Source organism: Pipistrellus kuhlii, unplaced genomic scaffold, assembly GCF_014108245.1.
Source record: "Pipistrellus kuhlii isolate mPipKuh1 unplaced genomic scaffold, mPipKuh1.p scaffold_m20_p_23, whole genome shotgun sequence".
NCBI lineage: Eukaryota > Metazoa > Chordata > Mammalia > Chiroptera > Vespertilionidae > Pipistrellus > Pipistrellus kuhlii.
Genome location: NW_023425522.1, coordinates 6367688 through 6391353, shown reverse-complemented (window position 1 = coordinate 6391353; position 23666 = coordinate 6367688). Strand labels below are relative to the sequence as shown.

Sequence of the window (23666 nt, the reverse complement as noted above, 5' to 3'; positions counted from 1 at the left end):
GGTATGTGATTCAAATTGCTCAGATTCAGCCCTAGAACCTGCATGAGACTGAGGGTTGTCAGATAAAATGCAGCATGCGTACTTTCATTTGAATTCCAGATTAGCTAGGGATAATTTTTTGTAGCATAAATGTGTCCCACATCATTGCTGAGTCTGGTAGTTGAACTAGCTGGACTATTCAAGAGAAGCTTGCTTTTTGGTAAGCGTGGTGAGCTGGTAGAATGCCAGAACTCATGGACCTGAAGCAGAACTCAGAGATAGAGGGGGCTGATGACATCATTTGAGGCCCTGGATCCAGCCCACCTGAAGCTGGGAACTGCCTCTCCACCTTTCAGTTTTGTGAGCCAACAAAGTCTCTTCTTTATATGTAAGCCTGTGCGAGCTGGGGTTTTGTCACTCGTGACACACAGTGTTTTAAAACGCCGCGGGACGCGGGACAAATTGTTAGGAATCGGGACTGTCCCGCCAAAAGCGGGATGATCTGGTCACCTTATCATGTATAATCATGATGCAGCCGTTAAGCCAATGCTTGAGATCCCATTCCCCCAACCCCACCCCTGCTGGAGGCGTGTCCAGATTTTGCGAAGACAGGGAAGAGAAGTCTTTGAAACATAATGATTAAGTTTAAATGAATCCAGTATCCCAGGGAGCGCTGCGTGAGGAGACACTGCATTATGCACGTTCACCGCAGGGGTACGGTGCTCCAGAGATGACAGGGTGGGTGTGGGCGCAGGAGGTGTGGCCCAGGCTCCCAGCAGAGAGGGGAGCCCTGAACCTGGCTCCCCAGGCCGCCTGTGAGTGGAGAAGGAAGAGAGTGGGAAGGGGCGGGGAAGGTGTTTGGTTTCAGCCGGAGGGCGGTAAAGAGACTGGGCTCTCTGCCCCGTTTTGGGACCTCTCAGCGATTTTTTAGAGACGGGGGAGGGGGTGGGTGTCACACCCGTGTCCTTGACCTTTGGAGCCCGATTAGTTGAAGCCGAATTTGGAGGTAGGAGAAGTTGCGTGACTTTGTTTTCTCTCTCATCCTGACGCTGTGACCAGGCTGCTAGGATGGTCCTTGTCCAGGAGATGGCAGGCTCCTGCTGCCTGAGCGGCTCTGGGTGGAGGGGGAGGGAACGGTGGCCGCCTTGGCTCCTTCCAGGAGGTTGTGATGTCGGATCTCTGGGTGGGGACGCGGTGGCTGCCAGCCCAAGGTGAAGCGGTGCAAACAGAACTTGGTACCAGGAGACATTTGGGTGAAGCGGGGAGTCCCAGGGAAAGGGCTGAGCTTTGTTGCGGTCCTGGCAGAGCTTCAAACCGGCGCCCAAAATCACAGAAAGCCAGACTGGAGCAATCACATCTAAGGAGGGAGCATTCCAAGAGGAAACAACAGTGGCAACGGAGTGTTTACAGCGGCCCGCGCTGCCCTTTCATCTGGCCTCTGAAAGTCGCACCACGCCTGCGTTTCCAAATCCAACTCACACTCTGGCTCCTGTCCCGCAAGAACTGCCTCACCCACTCCAGTCTCCCCTCCCCTCTGTGCATGTGCATGGCGCCATCCATCACACACTCAGTTACTCCTGGATCAGCTGCTAGGGCTGCCCTAGCAAATTAGCACAAACCTGGAGACTTAAAAAAATAGAAATTCATTCCCTCACAGCTCTGGAGACCTGGAGTCCAAGTCCAAGGTCTTCTCAGGGATGCACTCGTGCCGCAGGCTCTGGGGAGAGCCCTTTCTTGCCTCTTGCGGCTTTTGGTGGCTCTTTGTGGCCACACCACTCCGGTCTGGCTGGCCCTACACGTGGCCTTCTCTGGGTCTGTGTCTTGTCCCCTCCGTCTCTGACAAGGAGCCTCGTGGTTGGCTTTCGGGGCCACCCGGAGGAGCCAGGATGATCTCAGCTAGAAGAGAACCTCAACTTAATTCTATCTGCAAACACCCTCTTTCTTAGTGGGGTCAGGTTCACAGCTTTAGAGATTAGGATCTGAGATGTCTTTTCAGGGGTCACCATTCAACTCGACATTCTGGGAGGAAACCCCGAGTTGTCCTTCTGCCTCCTCCAGTCTCATATTGAAACCTTGACTCCCAAAGTGACTGTCTCAGGGGGGACGGGGGAGAGGGGATAATTAAAGTTAAATGAGGTCATCGCTTCTCGGCCTTTTGGCTAAGATCAAGTGTAGTATCTGTTCTTATCAGTTTAAAGTTAAATGAGGTCATGGGGAGGGGCCCTAATGTGATAGGACTGCTGTTTTTCTAACAAGTGGAAGGGACGCCAGCTACCTCTCTCCATGCACAGGGGGAACATGTGAGGACACGACAAAGGAAGTTGCCAGGGAGGGAGCTCTCAGCAGAAACCATTGTTTTGGACTTTCCGTCTCCAGAACTTTGAGAAAATCCAGTTTTGCTGTGTCAGCCTCTCAACCGGTGGCATTTGGTTATGGCAGCTCCAACAAACAAATGCACGTTTGGAGCTTCTTTCCAGCCCAGCCTCCACACGGCAGTGGTGAGACGCAAACCTCTGCTTAAAGCAGCTCTCCCTTCCCTTCTTCAGATCAATCCCGGCACTGCCCTGAGCACCAGGGATGTAAACAGTGAACTAGCCGAAACCGGTTTGGCTCAGTGGTAGAGCATCAGTCTTCGGACTGAAAGGTCCCAGGTTCGATTCCGGTCAGGGGCATGTACATTGGTTGCGGGCACATCCCCGGTAGGGGGTGTGCAAGAGGCAGCTGGTCGGTGTTTCTCTCTCATCGACATTTCTAGCTCTCTATCTCTCTCCCTTCCTCTCTGTAAAAAATCAATAAAATAAAAAGTGTAAACAGTGAACAAAACACCCCCCCCCCCCCAACACACACACACACACACACACACACACACACGCCCGTCTCCTGTGAAGCTTAGGGTCCAGCCTGGCCTAGCTGCCTGGGGCTCTGAGGTTAAAGGCCTACATTTTGAACAAGGTCTGCACAGCCCAGCAGGGTCAGCCTCTACTTAGTCCCTGGGCCACTTTCCTTCTCCCCCATTTCAATGCGCAATGCCTGCTCCCTTCAGTTTCACAGCCTCCCAGTTCTCCCAGTGCAGCCTCCTCCCTGCTGCTCCTTCTGCCTGACGGTTCCCCTTTGCCTTCTTACTAGCTCATCTTTCCATGCTCAGCCTCCTCAAACAACCCTGTATGTGCTCTCAGCACCTGCCTGCCACACCTCCCTTGCAGCACTGATAACAATGGCAATTAAATCATTAGTTGTGCAGCCAAAACAGGTTTGGCTCAGTGAATAGAGCATTGGCCTGCAGGCTCAAGGGTCCCAGGTTCGATTCCGGTCAAGGGCATGTACCTTGGTTGTGGGCACATCCCCAGTAGGAGATGTGCAAGAGGCAGCTGATCGATGTGTTTTTCTCATCGATGTTTCTCTCTCTCCCTCTCTCCTTCCTCTCTGTAAAAATCAATAAGATATATTTTTAAAAAATCATTAGTTGTGCAATTAGTTGTTTGGGTCCTTGTAGCCCACCAGCCTGAAAGCCCCCGAGGTCTCTGCCTGTTTGTTTCCTGTTTTCTCAGCGCTTAGGGAACATGGCAAGTGCTTGTTAGGGATTGTTTCATGAATGAGCAAAGGCATGAACAAACAACTCTAATCCTCATAAGCAGTTTCTACCCTTTAGATATTTATATTTCCAGGGTTCAGGTGTGGAAAGCAAGGCACCGTGTGGCTAGGTCACCAGAGGTCACCCATTTAGTCACAGTTGGGACTGAAATTGAAGTCCTGAGTTTTCTGATTTCAAAGGCGAGGCTCCTAACCGCCATGGCTCAGATCCAGTGCATGTGAGATATGAGAATTCTTATCAGAAAGGCAGAAGAGAATGACTACAAATTAATTAAAGAGTAACTTTCTTTGCAAAACTAATGATTGCAGTCAACAGGAGAATGGATAAATAATCAGTGATATCGGCAATAACAAAAGCAGCCGAAACTGGTGGATAAAGCATCGGTCTGCAGACTAAAAGGTCCCAGGTTCAATTCAGGTCAAGGGCATGTACATTGGTTGCGGGCACATCCCCGTAGGGGGTATGCAGAAGACAGCTGATCGATGTCTCTCTCATCGATGTTTCTAACTCTCTGTCCCTCTCCCTTCCTCTCTGTAAAATATCAATAAAATATATTTTAAATAATAATAATAATAATAATAATAAAAGCATAATATGCTAATTAGACCGGATAATCTTCTGGAAGAAGCCGTGGCTGTGAGGGCCAAGCCCTTTGCACGAATTTCGTGCATCAGGCCTCTAGTATTCTTATAAAGGAACAGGACTAGCAAAAAGGGGAAATGAGCTGCCAAGAACATGTTATTGCATTGATATATTGCAAAAACATTATGCTGAACCCAAGAAGCCAGACTCAGAAGTGCACATGCTGGGCATCTGAGTTATGAGAAACTCTAGAACAGGCAGGAGCACCTCTGGTGAAGAGCACACATCAGCAATGGCTCTGGGGTCGGGGTGGGACTGACTGGGAAGGGGCACAAGGTGATTTCTGGGGCGATGACCATGTTCTTTTCTGTCCGAGGTTTCGGTTACCCAGGTGTGTTTGTATTCGTCTGAACTCAGCATATGTATGCATGAGATTTGTTAATGTCTCTGTTTGCACACTTTATCTCAAGAAAGAAACTCTTAAGCAAATATTGAACTCCAGTTAATGATAAACACACCAAAGTGCTGGAGGTGGCGTGTGCTAGCATCTGCATCTTACTGCAAATTGCTCTCAAAATAAGAGGGATTGCTGAGGGACAGAGGGATGAATCGATGGTAGGCATGTGATGGAGCAAGTGGAACAGAATATTAAATGCGGATTCAAGGTGATGGTGTACAGGTTTTTGCTGCGTAAGACTCAACTTCGCTCGGCTTGAACTTTTCATAAGAAGATGTTGGAAAAATATGCCCTAACCAGTTTGGCTCAGTGGATAGAGCATCGGCCTGCGGACTGAAAGGTCCCGGGTTCGATTCTGGTCAAGGGCATGTTCCTTGGTTGTGGGCACATCCCCAGTAGGGAGTGTGCAGGAGGCAGCTGATGGATGTTTCGCTCTCATCGATGTTTCTAACTCTCTATCCCTCTCCCTTCCTCTCTGTAAAAAATCAATAAAATATATATTTTTTAAAAAAAGATGTTGGAAAAATAAAGTAGTATAAGCTGAAAATGTATTTTAAAATAGCTAATGTGTACTATAATCAATAAAGCAATCTAAAGATGAAGGAATAAAAAGATCATTTGTTGTTTTGCATGGGTTTCCAGGGGGTGATAGGCAAGGAGGATGAGGCATAGGGGCTGGGAGAGGTGGGACCAGGGGGGACTCCCTCTTGGCAGGCCCTGCAAGAAGAGGCAGCTGGCGTGGCTCTCTTCAGACTAGAAGAGGTTCCAGGATTGGGGACCAAGCAGTAGGCAGCAGCCACCTCCGCCCCTAGGCATGGAGGGTGGCAGGGTTAGCCCTCGGAACTTGCTCACCCCTGGTCTAGTGAGAAACAATGACATTTTTCTTTAGAGCTAGCAGAGAGAAAGCCTCAAAAGTTTTAGGAGACAATGAAAATGAAATGCCAGGCTTATGTTTGAATTTGATCAAGCTACTTTCTGGGTCTGCATGCTGACCACTCCCACGTGGCAGGAAATTCAAGGCTGCCTTCCCTCCAGGGGCCACTGAGTGTGGGCCTGTGTGGCCCAGGCATGAGGACTGGGGGAGGAATGGCTGCACACATCTGCGTTCCAATCCTGTCGCACCATTCACTGGTCACATGGCCTGGGGCACATCTTGGTCGAATAGACCTCCTTTGTAATCTCCTTGTCATCTCCAAGGTGGGTCTTCAGCTTCCCTGTGTATTGACCAGTGGCTCCTTCCATGGCCGATCAGGTCTTCTTAAAATACTCGCTCCCTCAACCATAGGACCCCAGTCCCTCACAGCTCACTCCAGCCACCCAGGCCACTCTTTCCTAGCCTCCTTTGCTGCTGCTCTGCTTCCCAGTCACATGACGAACTGCCCCAGGGCTCAGTCTTCAGCCCTCTCTGCTCTCCTTACACCCAATCCCAGGGGGGGATTTCATTGTAAGCCCCACTAAGCGAAAATTCAAATAGCGCCACCAATTCTCCCAGTTGCTCCAGCCAAAATCCTTGGAATCATCCTTGACTTATCTTTCACTTCCCACTTCACTCAGCAACAACCCTGTTGCTCTCACATTAATAGATCCACAATGGGACCACTCCTGCCCACCCTTATGGTTAGCACTAATGTCTCTCATGTGGACTATTGCATTTGTAGCCTAACTGGTATCTTCCACTCTTGTCCTCCCAAACTCTGTGTATCCCCACAGTAGCTGGGAATGTTAAAAAAAAAAAAAAAAAATCAAGACTCTCCAAATCTCAGAACTCTCCAATGATAGCAGAGTCAAGTCCCATGTCTGTATCCTTCCCTCAAAGGCCCATGACCTCTCTGATCTCATGTCCCACCTCTCTTCCCTGTGCTCATTCCACACCATCCTTACTGACTTGCCAGCTGCTTCCAACCTCCTTAGTGTGCTCTCACCTCTCCCGAGATAGCTCCTCTGACCACTGGTTCTCTTGTAGGTCACTTGGTCTCACTTCCTGTAGGTTTCCCTCAAACTGCTCCTTATCCTAACACTGTACGGCTCTCAGCACCTGCCCTTGTTCACGTCCTATCCCTCCACCCTGCTTTATGCATCTTCTATGCCAGTGGTTCTCAACCTTTCTAATGTTGAGACCCTTTAATACAGCTCCTCATGTTGTGGTGATCCCCAACCATAATATTATTTTTGGTGCTACTTCATAACTGTAATTTTGCTACTGTTAATGAATTGTAATGTAAATATCTGTGTTTTCCGATGGTCTTAGGCTCTACAGCAGCGGTTCTCAACCTGTGGGTCTCTACCCACAGGTTGAGAACTGTTAGCAGGGTCGCTTAAGACCATCAGAAAGCACAGATATTTACATTACGATTCATAACATCCAAGTGCTTCTCATTGCTTGATTTGGGGTATTTATTTGCTCATTTTAAAATTACGTCTCTTCCTACTTGAAGGAGAGCCTCATGAGAACATAGACTTTGTGTATTTCACTCACCACTGTGTCCCCAACACCAGACACAGAGCCTGGCACACAGGGCTGCCATGAAGGATGTGGAGGCTGGATGAACACGTGAAGAGACATCTAGCTCAGGGCTGGCCTGGCAGATGCACCCAGTGTGATGTTCGTTACCATCATGCTGGGCCTTTGTGGGGAAGAGGACAGAAGTGATGGAGAGGGAGGGAGGATCCAATTCTGGGCCCAAAGTTGGGGCCTGAGTGGGAAAAACCTCCATCCGTTGGGCAGTTTCATCATGGCGCTAAGTAGGAAGTTGCTTTCCTGATCAGGAAGCTACAATGTGTCACATGATCCCGAAATTACTGCTCCCACTTCCTGGTAAATCCCTCCGCCCTCCTCCCTAAATCCCTCCCCCACTTGGCTATCTGGTTTCTGCGTGGGGAGCGCTTCTTTGGAATAACCCGAATGTGAAATGGACCAATAATTGAGCCCAGAGCACGGAACACGGAGCACGGAGGAGCATGGAGCACAGAGCACGGACAGGAAGGGCTATTACCAACATTTCAGAAGAGCCAGTTAAAAGGCGGTTATCAGGAGTCCCTGCTCTGAAATCAGTTCAGCTTTGATCTTGGCCCTTCTTATCTCTGTGATCCAGCCTGCAGGGAGTTAGCCTTTGATCTCTATGGGGAGACCTGCTTTGTGATTCTTGTAAAAATTGCATTCCATTCTAAGAGTTTTTAAAATACTGCAGCCTATTCATTTCTGATAAAAGAAGCAGATTCATTTATCAGAAAAGACATTTTGTTGTTGTTGTTAATCCTCACTCAAGGATATTGATTGTTAGAGAGAGTGGAAGTCAGGGAGGTATGGGAAGAAGAAGGTGGGGACGGGAAGGGGAGGGGAGGGAGAGAAGACATCCTTGTGAAAGACTCACACCCATTGGTTGCCTCCCTCAGCAGGAGGCCTGACCAGGATCCCTGCCAACCAGGTACATGCCTGCTCTAACCATTTAGCACACTGGCCGGGGCCTGAAAAGAAATTTTAAGTTCTATAACCATACAACAAATATTGAATCCTACATGGTTGATAATGTAGTAACTGTTTGATAAAGTCCAAATGCCAAGATGAATAGGGAAAAAGATTGAGAAACACTCACAGGTGCATAGGAGGGAAGTGGGGAGGGGAGGGAGGGAGGGAAGGAGAGAAGTAACAGTTTGCTCTTGGGGAAGAGCAATCCCTAGGGGCCAAGCTGATGGCCGGGGGCATCACTGCTGCTTCCCACCTGCTTGCTGAGCTGGGAGCTCGGGGCAGAGCAAAAGACGCCTTCCTTCTATTTCCCTTCCGTTGGCTTCCAGGTTGTCTGAGCAAAAGATAATTTGCCAGACGAATCTGGGCAGCAGCCTGGCCCACTCCCAAGCAGTATCCTGGCATGGGCACAGACAGTTTGGTCCCCCTGTGAGTTGCTGGTGGTTACCCTGAAATTTGAGGTGGTGTGACTTGTCCGATCTCAGAGTGAGTTGGAGGCAGGGTCCCTCAGAAGCCTCCAGTCCGGAAGCTCAGCTGCTCTAGCCTCCCACCCTCACCCAGAGCAAACACTGGAGACTATCACACCTCACTCTCTATGGGGAAGTGGGGGTGGTGATTCTCCAGGGATTGCATCCTAGGGGCCAGGGAGGGGACGCAAAAGGGATTAAGTGGCTTAGGTGGCTCGGACTCTGGCGCTCCGCGCCCCCCCCCCCCCCCCATCTTCAATCAGAGCAGGTCCACTCAGCTTTGCTTTCCACCATGTAGTATTTTGCTAGGTTATTTGCCGCCCAAAGAAAACCTACTGACACAACATCTCACCGGTTAACATTTATGGAGCAAGGGCCACACACCAGTTTCCCCTGGTGGAGCTGGGCGTTGCCCTCCCGAAGCTAAAACTCAGCGTCACGGGCAGACGAGTGGGTCAACAATGCCAATAAAGTAAGGTTATCCTACCGTTAAACATAGGGTGTTGTATAAAAATACAAAAAAATATGTATTTTTATTGGTTTCAGAGAGGAAGGGAGAGAAGAGAAAGATGGAAACATCAATGATGAGAGAGAATCATTGATCGGCAGCCTCCTGCACACCCTACACTGGGGATGATCTGAGCCCCAACCCAGGACCCAACCTGAAATCGAACCATGACCTCCTGGCTCATAGGTTGATGCTCAACCACTGAGCCATGCGGGCCGGGCTTGACCCCCCTTTAAAAGATGGTATTTGCAGTCTTTGTGTATGCCTCCGCACAGAGGAAAGTGTGTTAGGGACGATCTCTGGGTGCCATGGCAATGCAGTCTGTTTCCTTCCCATTTTGCTTTATTTTTGCAATGAACCTTCATTATTCTAATAACCAAGAGGGGAAATGTTATTAAAATCTGAATGATAAACTTAAGAGCTGGGAGAGGTACCGGAAGCTGTTAGGAGCAGTCAGCAGGGACCTGCCTGGGGCTGCTGCTAATTGTACCGGGAGCGTTAGGGAGGCTCAGTGCCTGCTCTGCTGTGCTCAGAGACTTCCCACCTCTGCCTGGCAGGCCCACCCTTTGCAAAGCTTGGGAGTGTGAGCTGCTCAGAGGAGCCCCCCCCCCCCTCCAGACTGGTGGGCACAGGTCCCCTGGTGGTCACAAAGAGCGTTTCCCCAGCTCATTCTTCCACCTTGCCCTTGGAGAGCTGGTTACTGGCAAAGCAAGGCCCTTTCCTCGCAGGCTCCAGGAGCTGAGCATTAAGGAAACCTTGCAAATGCAGTAATTGCTCAGAATGAGCATTAATGTCCTATTAAAAAGAGGCATCTGCTGTGGCTGTAACCTCTAATTCAGCAGAGTTTCCTGAGAACCATGCTAATGTGATCTGAGCTCATTTCCTCCTTGCTGCCTGGGGCCCAGACCAGAGCTATCCTGGCTCCTGCCCTCCAGTCCCTGCAGAGGCACAAGAATCCAGCCCTCCCTTTTCTGACAGGCGGCCGGCAGGCGTTCATCCATCAGCATGCTGCTGTCCACGTCCACTCTTGTGCTTGACATTGAACGGGGTCCCGAGAGGCAGGCTTGGGGGAGGAGATGGGCACTTACTCTGTCATGTTAAGTGCCTTTGAGGCATGTGGCATTTGTCTAAAAAGCCAGGACAGCCCTGGCCCATTTGGCTCAGTGGATAGAGCGCTGGCCTGCAGACTGGAGGGCTCCAGGTTCAAGTCCAGTCAAGGGCATGCACCTCGGTTGCAGGCTTAATCCTGGGGCTCAGGGAGAAGGCAACCAATCCATGTGTCTCTCTCATCTTGATGTGTCTTCCACTCTCTAAAGATCAATGGAAAAATATCCTCGGTTGAGGAATTTAGAAAATAGATAAAAAGCTAGGACAGTTGTGCTAAGAAAGGACAGGGTTGAAGGGGAGTACCCTGCCTGTTGTCCTCATTCATTTCTTCACTCTGGTGTTGGGGGTACACTGTGGATGAGACGGCGCTGGCCGGCTGTCATGGAGCTTAGATAAACCAGAGATTCTGACATTGAATAAGCAACCTCACATGATTTATCTAACCACCACGGTAACACCTGGGATGATGAGAGAATAAGAGGGGAGTGGTGGGATCTGACCCAGCGTGAGGCCCAGAAAACTTCCCAGGAAGGGATGGGCCAGGACCAACAGGTACGGAGGAGGGAGAGGCTGGCAGCGGAGGCAGAGGCAGTCAGTGCTGACTAAGCAACGCAGGAGGCTGGACGCAGAGATGGCAGGTGGTGCCCAGGAGGCGTACTGTCCCCTTTCCTGCACAGTGTGGTGGATGGGATCGGGAGCGGGGTTTGAGTCCCACTCTGCCTCCCCGAGCTTTGTGTCCCCAGAGGGTTACTCACATGCTGTGCGAAACCCAATGTGAGCACCTGAGCCTCAGCTCTCAGCAGAAAACCCTGAGATGGTTCAGGTCCTTTCCAGGGCGGAAACCCTGTGATCGTGTGAAGCCCAGGCCTGGGCCTCTGGGGTGTGGCAGGGCCACCACCATGGGGCCCCCGTGGTGGGCAGAGGTGGGAGGGTGGGAATGACGCCAGACCAAGGCAGCCACAGGGCCGAGGGCGTAAAGGGTGAGCCACGTGTGTTCCTTCGGGCCCTGCACTTCCCTGGGGGGGGGGGGGGTGCGGGGGGAGGGGCGCGGCGGCTGCACCTCACCTCCAATCGGGGAGGCTGCTGTGAGTCCTGGAAGGACTGAGAGTGACTAGGGTCCTGGTGGTTTGTGTTCCATCTGTCCCCATGCTGCTGGTGTTCACGAGGAACTGGAGGGATCTCTGGCCTGAGAGAGAGCTCCTTTGCCTCAGGGGTTGCCATAGGGTTTGTGCTTCACATGTCCGGGCTTCTTGGAGAGGATGCTAGGTTGTGTCTGATATGGGGACTCCAGGGACCAGTGGTGGGGAGGCGAGGGCGTTTCCCAGTGGTGATGGGTTCCCTTTAAGAGGCACTGCTTTGGAGCAGGTGTCGCAGCGGGCCCTGCTGGCCTGTGGGCTGGGCAGTTCTCTGTGTGGGGCTGTGTGTGTGTGCTGGGGTGCGGAACAGGGGGTCCTGTGCATTGTAGGACCCCCTGTGCTTCCAGCCATTGTGACAACCGGGGCCTCCAGATACCCAGCTGCCCCTGGGGGAGCGCTCACCTGGTTGAGAATCGAGCTCTAAAGCACTGTCCTGGGGGTGCGGGTGGGACATGACTCTGTGGGGAGCTGGCAGGTCCACTGCCCCTCCTTTTGAGCCCACCCCCTGTTTTTGTCAATAAAGGCGGACTGGCCCTGGCTGGGAGTTCGTTTGGCTGGAGCGTCATCCCGATGTTGTTGTTTTACTGATTTCAGAGAAGAAGGGAGAGAGAGATTGAAGTATCATTGACCGGCTGCCTTCTGCACGCCCCCTACTGGGGATCAAGCCCAACAGCCCAGGCATGTGCCCTTGACTGGAATGGAGCCCAGGATCTTCAGTCCACAGGACCTTCTATCCACTGAGTCAAACCAGCCAGGACGCCAAGGATGAGATTCTGATCACTGATCAGGGCACGTGCAGCAATCAACCAATGAATGCATCAATAAGTCGAACAATAAATCTCTCTCTCTCTCTCTCTCTTCCCCTCCCCCCTTCCTCTTTCTCGAAAATCAATAAAAAATTTAAATAGCTGAAACCGGTTTGGCTTAGTTGATAGAGGGTTGGCCTTCGGACTGAAAGGTCCCAGGTTTGATTCTGGTCAAGGGCATGTACCTTGGTTGTGGGCACATCCCCAGTAGGGGGTGTGCAAGAGGCAGCTGATCAATGTTTCTCTCCCCCTGATGTTTCTCTCTATCCCTCTCCCTCTCTGTAAAAAAAAAAAAAAAAAAAAAAATCAATAAAATATGTTTTAAAAAAATTAAATAAAGGCGAACTAGCACACAGCTCTGCCCATTCACGGATGTGTTGGATGTGCTGCTCTCTTGCAATGATGGCAGAGTCGTTTGCAAAACCTAAGATATTTACAATAGGTGCTATCTATCAGGAAGCATTTGCCCAAGGGGTCTGGTGGGTTGTGCTGAGGGGGAAGGGCCAGGCCCATACTGGCCCAAACCAGCCAACGTTAAAGAGAAAGTGGGAGCGCGGGGGTCTTCTGGCAAAGGCTGTCCTTGACGGGGTCCTCAGGCTGCAGCTGGACGGAGGCTCCTAATGCTCTGAGCTCACCGGGTTTCCTCCATGCTCCGGCACAGGCTGCCGGCCAGGCGGGGATTTTCCACATGCCCTGCTGTGCCCGCCTGGCTCAGGACCAAGCCATGCTCACCTCGCACTGACCAGACCTGGCCCCTGCTTATCTGCTGGGTAAACAAGGCTTTGCACGCAGCCCTGGGGGAAGAGCCCAGCCGGCAGGTGCTGGGGGGCAGGCCATAGGATGCCGGGTGTACACAGCGTCTGGGTCTGCTCCTCTGGGGGCATGAGGCTGCTGGGGCCGCCTGGGAGGAGGGAGGACCGGTCATCCGGTCACTCACTCTCTCACTAGAGGTCTCTGCAGTGCCCCCCGAGGGCAGGCACTGCCTGAGGGGCACAGTGGAGGCACCATCCTCGCCCTCTAACTCTCCCAGGTCTGGGGATAGAGCCCTGGAGGGAAGGGTTATTGGAGAAGCACAGGGGAGATGGGAGCACAAAGCAGGCCCCACAGCTGGTGCTGGGGCAGGGAGGGGTCTGAGGAAAGAAAGACACTCCTGCCTACCTAGAGCCAAGCCTCGCCTGTGTTCCCTACCGCCAACTGGCCAGCAATCCGTTCCTATGTGCTTGGCTATGAATCAATTCAGATCTGTGCCGATCCCTGCCCTCTGCCACCAGGGGGCCCCGGCCTTCTCCGTTTCTCCTGCTCAAACCTCTGGGTGCAGGCCGCCTGCAGCCACCGACAGGCCAGCAGGGTGCAGCTTCCCTGACTCACTCGTGCAGGGCCCGCCACCTCGCCTTTCTCCAGGTCCCTTTGGGTGCCAATCAAGGCCATGGTGATGCTTCCTCACCTGTGAAGGGTGGTGTGGGTGGCGCTGACTGGGACTGTTCTGGCCGACTGTCTGCGTCTGGCCGACTTCAGGACTACGCAGCCTCATCCCCGCCTTCTTCCCCCCTGGTCCAGCACCGTGCTCACCTTGATGGACAGACAGGGCCTGCGGAGCTGGTGGTGGCCATTCTGTTCTCAGAGTCTGTCTGGCACTGGTTACTGCTGGGAAGCTGAGCCTCGTCACTCCTTGCAGAAGTGGGGGGCCCCAGCAGCATGGGTGCTGTCTCTCAGGCAGGACTCTTTGGTGATAAGCAACGGAAAATGGCTTTGGCTCATTCAGCCAAAAGGACACCTAGAGGCAGGGCGAAGGGGAGCACGCAGATTTGGTGGGAAACGGGAGGACCGGTTCTCTGAAAGGCTGGTGACCGGAAGAAGCAGGGACAGGGAAGAGTGGATGTGGACCAGAGGTGACAGTGTGGCAGAATGAGCTGGGGAACCCAGCCCCGGCAATGGGAGCCATGTGACTGGCTCTTGGGCACGACTTTGGCTTGGCCTCCATTTCCTGGAACCTGCTCCCCAGTGTTTGTGACCACCCGGCACTCCTTCAATGTCTTCTAAGTTAATGCCTTTGCTCCTTAAGTCAGCCAGAAATGACATCTCTCGCCACTTGCATGTACAAACCCTCACAGACACCCAGGACCTTGCAAATAGTAAATGTTTGCTGTTGCAATGGATCAGTCCCTCCGAGGTTCAAAGCGGCCATTCCAGCTTTCACCTTCACCTCTTTCAAACCCACCCTTGGTCCTCACTCAGAGCACCCTGCAGCCAACCCTTGACTTTGGCCATCTTTCCAGCCAACAAGGCAGAGATATGGCTTGTGTTTCTTCCTCATGGAGACAAAGTTACTGTGGGCCCATCTCAGTGACGGCTGTGGTTAAGGGTGTGACAAGCAGGCAGGCTGGTGGGGGTGGAGGGAGAACGGGGATAATGGATTCTGGCTTTCCGTAGTCTCAGCAAAGCAGCAGAGTTTCCTGGCACTGGCTCACTAATGAAGTGTATCTGATTGTTCTCTGAGGGCAGGGATTCTTGGGGGGAAAACACATTTACTCCTCGTTGATGATCATCTCCCCACTTCTGAAGATCCCAAGCCAACCCTCTGAGATCAGTGACTTAGACTTAGGGGTTCATCAGGAAGAGAAAGCCAATGGGCGGTGAAGCCCAGAAGGCACCCCTTGCTGCCAGTGGTAATGATGGGGGTGGTGAAATGAGAAGATGGGAATTAAGTAACCTCACCTGCAGGGTCTGGCCGCAGCTGGGAGGCGCCCTCCATGGAGCAATGGAGTATTGCTTGTTAAAGTGACTATTTTGCTATGTGGGCACTGGTGAGATAAGCCAGTTAGGAGAGCTGATGAAGCACCAGGACTGACAACAGCCAGGGACAGGACCCCACCACCTGTAGGCCCGAGGGACAAGGAGATGGAGCTGACCCTGGAGACTTGGGAGGATGATCGTCGGAGGGCTGCTGACAGAGGCTGTGGCCTTCAGCAGAGGAACACAGCATGGCCACAGGCAGCGGGGGTGGGATATAAACACCCTGACCTCTTTGCCAGTCCTCTGGTCTCCCATCAGCTCTTCTCATTGACTGAACCCAGTTAGAAGCTAGAGGGCAAGGGAGGATCCATGTGGCCCATGAAGTCCACCTCCTGGAGGACGGGGAAGAGGGGCAGAAAAGGTGGGCAGCGAGGGGAGACCCAGCACTGTGGCCTGTGCAGCACTTCCCACAGGCTGCATGAGCACCTACATGATAGAGCAACTCATGTGCATATACGTAACTCATGGAATTCTCAGAGGACGCTTACGTACTGTCATCACACTATTTCACCGATAAGGAGGGTGAGGTTAAAGGGTTTGTCCAAGTCAGTGTGAGAGTAGCTCCTTCCCAGGCAATCTGAATTCAGACACTGTTCTTAACCATTATGTTGAGCACTACAGTGAGGTAGCCACTGGCTACACATGCCTATTAAAATAAAAATGAGCAGAAATTAATTATCTACTGAGTCCCAAGAGCCATATTTCAAATGCTCACTTCCTACAAGTGGCTAGCAGCTACTGGCTACCATTTTGGATGGCACAGTTGTAAAACATGCCTATCCTTCCAGAGAGTTTTACCAGTAGTTTGGCATGAGACGTGGACCCTTGCACCTGAACCCTCTCAACCTCTAATCCCTTAAAACACATGGACTCGCGCTCCCATTCGAAGCTGTGGTGCTCCTGGGGTGGTCAGGACAGGGGTCAGGCCAATGTTGTGATTCTGGGGACATTTTGTTGCCTTTTTTTAATTTTACTTATTTTTTATTTTAAAAAAATATCATTGATTTTTTACAGAGAGGGAGGGAGAGGGATAGAGAGCTAGAAACATGGATGAGAGAGAAACATTGACCAACTGCCTCCTGCACACCCCCTAGCGGGGATGTGCCCGCAACCAATGTACATGCGCTTGACCGAAATCAAACCTGGGACTTTCAGTCCACAGACAGACATTCTATCCACTGAGCCAAACCGGTTTCAGCTTCTTTATATTTTTTAATGTATTTTATTGTTTGTTTGTTTTTACAGAGAGGAAGAGAGAGGGATAGAGAGCTAGAAACATCGATGAGAGAGAAACATTGACCAGCTGCCTCCTGCACAACCCTTACTGGGAAGTGCCTTCAACCAAGGTACATGCTCTTGACCAGAATGGAACCTGGGACCCTTCAGTCCTCAGGCAGATGCTCTATCCACTGAGCCAAACCAGCCAGGGCTGGTTGCCTTCTTGATGGCTGTCAGATTGTGGTCTCCAGTGCAGCTCAGAGAGATAAACCTGAGGTGGTTTTATATATGCCATACCCTTTTCACGTTCTCAATTTCCTTTACTGTCCTGCCTACCTTTACTTTATTGTCCCATCTCCTATTTCAATACCAAGGGCATCCCATAATAAGCAGCAGCACGAACACGGAAAGAGACAGGAGGAACGGATGGCATCCATCCCCACCCGGGGTGCTTGTCCTTGGGGCTCATGAGATGCCGCCATCCTGTGATATACAGCGTCTTTCCACCAGCTTCCACGAGACACTCCTCAGCTGGATTTAACAACTCCCCCAACCCTGACACCGATACATTACCTCCTAAATGCCCAGCGTCTGTAGACGAGACGAACGCTGAAGATGATATAAATCCCACCTATCAAGCAGGCTAAAGGTGAAACCTAGCTCTGTCTAGACAGAATGTTCTAAAAAGGAAAAGGAGTCATTATCAGATGACCTTTCCTACACACGAGGAGATGCAGAGTCTTAGAAATCTACAAACCACTTTCCGAGAGGAAGAAAACAGTTGCAACTCTAAACCACTTGTAATCCTATCTCCCAGCAAACAGGCGTGCTGACATGTATGTGTACGTTCCCTCATGCGCAGTCATTATACACGGACATGCAGATGGTGACATTGTGTCTGATCTTTGCTCAATGCATCCATGAACATTTATTGTACCTCATTAAACAATAACAATAACTAGCTGTCATTGTTGCTTATTTTTTAAAATATATTTTTATTGATTTTTTTTTTTTTTTTTTTTTTTTTTTTTACAGAGGATAAGTGAGAGGGATAAAGAGTTAGAAATATCAATGAGAGAGAAACATTGATCAGCTGCCTCCTGCATATCTCCTACTAGGGATGTGTCCGCTACCAAGGTGCATGCCCTTGACCGGAATTGAACCTGGGACCCTTGAGTCCGCAGGCCGATGCTCTATCCACTGAGCCAAACCGGTTAGGGCCGTTGTTGCTTATTACATCCGGAGCTCTGTGCACTTCACGTGTTTTGTCTCATTCTCACAACCTTAACGGTAGGATGGGAACCATTGTTACTCTTACTTTATAGATGAGGAAACCGAGGCATAGAGGAAGCAAGCACCTTGCCTAAGGTCATACAGCTAGTTTAATGGCAGAACGAGGACTATAATGAATCTGTCTGACCCCTAACCCTATGTCCTCTCTGCTAGAACACTATTTACCACAATGTTTAACTGTTTCAGCTCTGGAATGCTTCTAAGGGGGTTTTCCCACAAGCCTAAAAATGTAAGACATAGAGGTGAAGCTGGACTGGTTGCACTGGGGGTGGCACTCCCCAGTCTCACCCGCTCTTGTTCCCTGGCCCTCTTTCTGTCCTGAGGTTCCCCGCACCCCCACAGGCCACCACTGAAGCGGCTCAGGAAGCCTGGGGCTCGGGAAAGGCCTGTCTGGAAAAGGCTGCCTACACTGGCACAGGACTTGCCCTGTAGCTACAGCATCATGAATGCAACCGACTGCCACCTGCTGTGATGGATTTTGCACACATTCAGGATTCCCCCCCCCCCCTGGATAAACGTTTAGAAGTTTTAACACCAGACTCTGTTTTGGAAAGATGGTAGCACAGAGATTGCCACCGCAGACCCGGGTTCACACATTCTGTCCACACTGGATAGGAACAGTGTTTAAAATGGACTTTGCCATGGTTTTAATTTACTTTTTCCAGTTACTAAAAAACAGACATTTTGAAGTTTATTGAGTACTTGCCTTTCTTCATTTGTGAACATCAGACCCTTGGTTAAACGTTGAAGTTCCTACTCTTTGTTTTTTTGTTTTTTCTTACCAGGACAGTGCTCTTTGATGATGTGTCCATAAAATTTACTTATACTGTAGGTCCATTAATCTTCATGTGGGACATGGCTTGTAGACTGTCATTTGTTCCTATGTTATATGTGATGTAGAATATGTCACTTGAATTTTATTTTTTATTTATGATGCTTCTGATCTACAGTCTTAGTTTTTAGACCATAGAGGGGTCAGGTAAACATTTTCCTATATTTTTTACTTATTTTTAAAAATCTCTTTAATCCTCTTAATGGATTCAGTCCTCTAATCCACCTGGAATTTAATTTGGTATGCTGTGTAAGGAAGTGAAGAGCTTCCTTATACAACTGACTTCCTTTATTTTATTTTATTTTTTTCCTCCATTTTTTTTATTAAGGTATTATATGTGTAAATATCTTATATTGCCCCCCCCCCCCCACACACACCACTCCCATACATGCCCTCACTCCCCAGTATTTTATTTTTTTGTCTGATTGTAATGGCGAGAACTTTCAGAATGGTTTTAAAGTTTAGCCCAGTGATTCTCAGCCCTGGGCGATTTGCCCCACCAGGAACATCTGGCTGTGTGTGGAGATGCTTCCGGCTGTCACAACTTGTGGTAAGGAAGGAGGTGTGTGTGCTACTGGCAACTAGTAGTGAGAGACCAGAGATGCTGCTGTTCCTTCTATAGTATAGGACATTTCCCCACAACAAACCATTTCCTGGCCCCAATGTCAACAGTGCTGAGGTGAGAAACAGTGGCATTAGCAAGTCCCCTTTGTATCTTGACCTTTCCCGTTGCAAACTATTTTGTGAAAAGTTTGCCTGATGTCTCTGGGCCGATCCCTCCAGAAGGACTCTGCAAATGCATCGCTCCCACAGGCAGGCTGACAGGAGAGAACAGATGCCAGGTCAACATCGCATGGAGAAGAAGGAAGGAAAGCAATGCAGACGATAGGCAACACATGCACAGCGTGGAGTGTTGCCTTTCCCATCTGAGGCATCTGTGCTGCTTTGACAAGGCTCCCTTCCTATCGGTTCTCTCCTGGAACTTAAAGAGCATCAAGAGTCTGTCTGGAGGGGCCCAGACACACGACGTTGCCACCACCGCTCAGACTGTCCCTCCAACGCGAGACCCCACGCTGACAGTCAGCCCCGCGGGAGGCCGGAGCCCCAGGGACATGGACCTTTTGCAGGGACATGGACACGAGTCATGAAGACTTGGGTTCAGATTCCAGCCCAGCCCTATCTGAGGCCCTTTCCTCCTCGAGTCTCTGAGCCTGTTTCCACATAACACAGCCTCAGCTTGGGGTCATGAAGTGTGTGCAAACACCTAACTCAGTACCTGGAGCATAGTAGGTGCTTATCACACAGCCCCAGGGAGTCCCAGGCACATGTGGCTAATGCTGCAGGCATCTCCTGCTTGGGTCCGAGACCGCCCCGGGAGCCCAGAGCCCAGAGAGGGGACCAGCCACAGGGCCCGGCCAGAGCTTTATGCCAGTTCTCTAAGCCAATGGGGTATATAACTGTATCTTTGTCTTTTTATACAATAGATGAGGAGGCTGAGGGACAGAGAGGTTAATGCCCTACCCAAGGCTGCTCAGCTAGTGCACGGCAGGCTGGGTTTTCGAACCCTGCACTTGCCCACCAGTCCTGCTGCCCCCCACCCCCTATGCCTCAGCCACCCAGCAGCTCAGTGGAAGGGCCCCAATCTGGCCACACCCACCTCCAAGTTGGTTTTTTTTCTTCTTTTTTTTCCTGTAACTTCTCTCAGCCAGGGCACCGAGCACCCACACGTTTAGCCTAAGCCTCTTGGGCAGCACTGCGTGCTGGTTGAGAAGGGGTAGCCTTTCACCTGCAGCTTCTGCTCGAAGCAGCTGCCACCCCTTGGCAGGAAGAACCCTCTGCTCTGCTCCAGTCCGTCCCCAGAGGCCCTGACACTTTCCAGCATCCCAGCTCTGTCCCCAGGGAGCCTGATGGCAGCCCTCCCTGATCTGGGAAAATGTACTTAACCTCCCAGGCCTCAGCTGGCGTCTGGGAGGAGATTTAATTACATGGTAATGAGCCCTGGTCCTGCAGAGCCTGCAGGCCTTCTAATCACCAGCCGGAAAGCACAGCCATCTAAGAAAGGCAGGCCACCCAGCCAGGCCCCAGCCATCTGATCCTGCCCGACTCCCGCTCCGGCTCAGCTGCAGGCTGCGGGGGAGGGTGGTCTCTGGGAGGGGGAGATGCTGTGTCTGGGTGAGCTGTGCTTTGGCCGTGTCCAGGTGTGGCCTGGCAATGGCACTGGTGGGCAGGAGCTCTCGTGCCTGGACCTGAGAGGGCGAGCGAGGTGCTGCATCCAGGTGGTCCCAGCCTCCCTCCCAGGGGGAGTCCCACAGCCAGCACTGCTCTCAGAGCAGCCTGGGCTCGGCCACATGGGGCTGGCACTGTGCATGGTGAGCATGTCACTGATCCTCACAGCAGCTCAGGGCCTTCCACATTTTACAGCCAGGGGGACTGAGGCTCAGGGAGCCAGGGCGCTTTCCCAAGGGGGCAGGCAGCCAGATGGGATCTGACCCACTTTGGGGCTAGGTTCAGAGGGATCAGGGCGCAGCTGTATGTTCCTGTGAGTGTCCATCCTTTCCTGTACGGTGTGCGGGCTGACGCTAGGGACTGACACCCTCCTCTGCAGAGGACGGAGGTGCCACGAACACCCACGGTTGTTCTCCTGGGGCTCCAGCCTCCCGCAGGGCTGACTGTCAGCGTGGGGCCGGCGTTGGAGGGACAGTCTGAGCGGTGGTGGCCACGTCGTGTGTCTGGGCCCCTCCAGACAGAAATCACCCCGTCTTATCCTGTGGAGCAGATTGTATTTTCTGAGAATGGCCACAGCCATCTTCAGCTCCACAGATGCTTCTAGAACCTTGCCACTCTCCCGGAAGGAGGAGGGGGCTACTCTTCCTCCTGTCGACATGGTCTCAATGGCTAGACTGTGGGGAGAGAGAGGTGATGTGGCTCCCAACACCGGTCCCAGGAGGCAGCACGGCTGCTACCCGGCTATCATCCGGATGCTTGGCTCGGAGCACAGCTGCCATGCTGGGAGGAAGCCCAGGCCACGGGCAGAGGCCACGTGGACGTGTCCTGGTGGCCAGCTCAGGCCTCAGACAGCACACAGGGGTCAGGATTCCAGCCTCTGCTCCGGTTTGCTCAGCTGATGCAGATCAGAGTGGAGCAGAGCAAAGCAAAAAGAAGTGTCTGCTGAGTCCCGACCAATTTGCAGGTCCCCGAGCAAAATCAATGACGCTGTGCTTTTAAGCCAGTGAGTTTCGGAGTTGTCTGTCATGCAGCCATGGCCACGGGGACATCCTGACCCCCTGCTTCTGGGACAGCCCATCATGGCCACACACAGGGCTGCCCATGAGGATGGGCAGGCTGTGGCCGGCATGGGCCTGGGGGCCTTTTCTGTACGTGGTCTTTCCAGGGGGTACTTTTCCTTCTCCCCACTGAAAGATGAAACAGAGAGGGCCGAAGACCGGGATGCCAGGACACAGGCTTTATTGAGGAGAAGAGTACCAGCTGCCTTCCGGAGAAAGAGAGCCAGGGCCGTTCATGCACCTTTTAAAGGGAGGAAAAAGAGGAGATGGGGCTTAGGGCACTCAGCACACGCTGATTGGTGGTTTCATGTAAAGCACATGATTCGGGACCAAGGGACTTAGGAATCGGGGGCTTAGGGTATTTGGCAGGTACTGTGCTTAGGAATGTCTGGCTGCAGGTGGAGTTTACGTCCGTCTATCAGTTGGAGGAAGGGAGGATCTATCACTCACAAAGGCCCTCTAGGGGCTAGCTGCTCCCTGCTCCCAGATCTCAAATTCCTGGAACAGTTTTCTTCATATGGAATAAGACCTCCGCCTTTAAATATCTGCTCATCCACTCTAATTCCCTTGCCTGGTTCCACATGGAATTAATCTCGTTTCTTCCTGGTGTCTGGATGGTGGAGGATGTCCCCAAAGGCCTGCCTTCTGCTTGTCTGGCCAAACCTTCCGGTTCTTCTCCCCCTTCTCTCAGAAGGAAAGGCTCTTAGATTCTTTGCCACCTGGCTGCCTCCCCGCTTCACTCCATCTCTGGCAACGCCAGCCAGCCTCCAACCTGGGCCTCTCTCCCTCTCAGGGTCTGCCCGCATCTTAAGGGCAGGATGCTGTGTTTTCCCAGTCTGCCTCAAAGTCACTTCCTCAGGGCTCAGTCACTGGCTGCAGCCCGTGGTGGGGACTCCTTGCTGCCCAGGACAGAGGTTCATCCACCGGGCTAGGGGGCCAGGCCTAAACTGGCCTAAAAGGCCCAACTGCAACTGTCAGTGTCACAACTCAGCAATACTCTAGTTCTAGAATGTTCTCATTACCACTGGACCGCTTTCCATCTCTATGGATTTGCTATTCTGAATATTTCATAAATAAAATATGAAAAACACACATGGTGTTAAAACAAGCCAGAGGAAAATCATTTGGGCAAAAAAAATTAAAAAGGATCCCAAGTCAAATTTGTAGAAAACATTCCTTTATTAACTTTTGGTCAAGAATATGTTTGTATATTTTCAGAAAACAACTTTGAGACCATGTGGATTCTGGCAACAGAGAGGAATTGACAGGACTACTCCAACCATGAAGACAGAAGAGAAGCAGTCCAGAAATGGAAGACACTGATGACGCCTTGCCATACTAGCAGACAGCAGCTGGGTGTCGCTGAAGGATGCTTAGGACCAAACCAGAGAGGGTTGGACCTGCATTATCACCATTTGTCCACCATCCAGAACTGAAATATCATTGCTGACATGTACACATAAGGAACTATTTGACATTGAAATTGGGTCTCAAAAGAACTGTTGGCCCAGAAAGAAACTCACTATAGATTGATTCATATGCCTTTCAGCATAACGATTATTGTTTGTCTCATTTTTTATTCTTGTAAGTATATTTCCAGTATGACATGATTTCACTCATCTAGGGAAAATGGTGAACAACATAGACTGATAAACAAGAACAGACCCAGAGATAAGGAGCCATGGGTCAGACTGTTGGACCTCAAAGGGAGGGTGGGGATAAAAGAGAGAGATCAACCAAAGGACTTATGTGCATACATATGAGTCTAACCAGTGGTCAAGGACAATAGGTGGGTGGGGGCATGAGTGGGAAGGGGTGGGGGATTGGAATGGGGGGTTGAGGACAAATATGTGCTCTCTTAATCAATAGAGAAATTTTAAAAAATCCATTTGTGTGTGTGTGTGTGTGTGTGTGTGTGTGTCTGGCTTCTTTCACTTAGCATGTGTGTTTTGAGAGATTCTTCATTTTGGAGCATCTGTTGCCACCCCTGGTCTAGTCAGACTGGTGGGTCCTGGCCAGTGGTTGGTCCTACCTGGCTGCCTCCTACCAGGTAACTTCAGAACTGTTTGGGTCTGGATATTGGGGTTGGGCCCCAAATCCATCCTTCCATTCTGGATGAGAAAGACAGATGGAGAGCAATTTTTCTGAT

General features: G+C 51.2%; 1 pseudogene; it reads left to right on the top strand.

The window, feature by feature from the left end:
- The first annotated feature begins 2118 nt into the window (after positions 1–2118).
- LOC118727074 lies at positions 2119–2259 on the top strand (annotated as a pseudogene).
- Positions 2260–23666: the final 21407 nt, after the last annotated feature.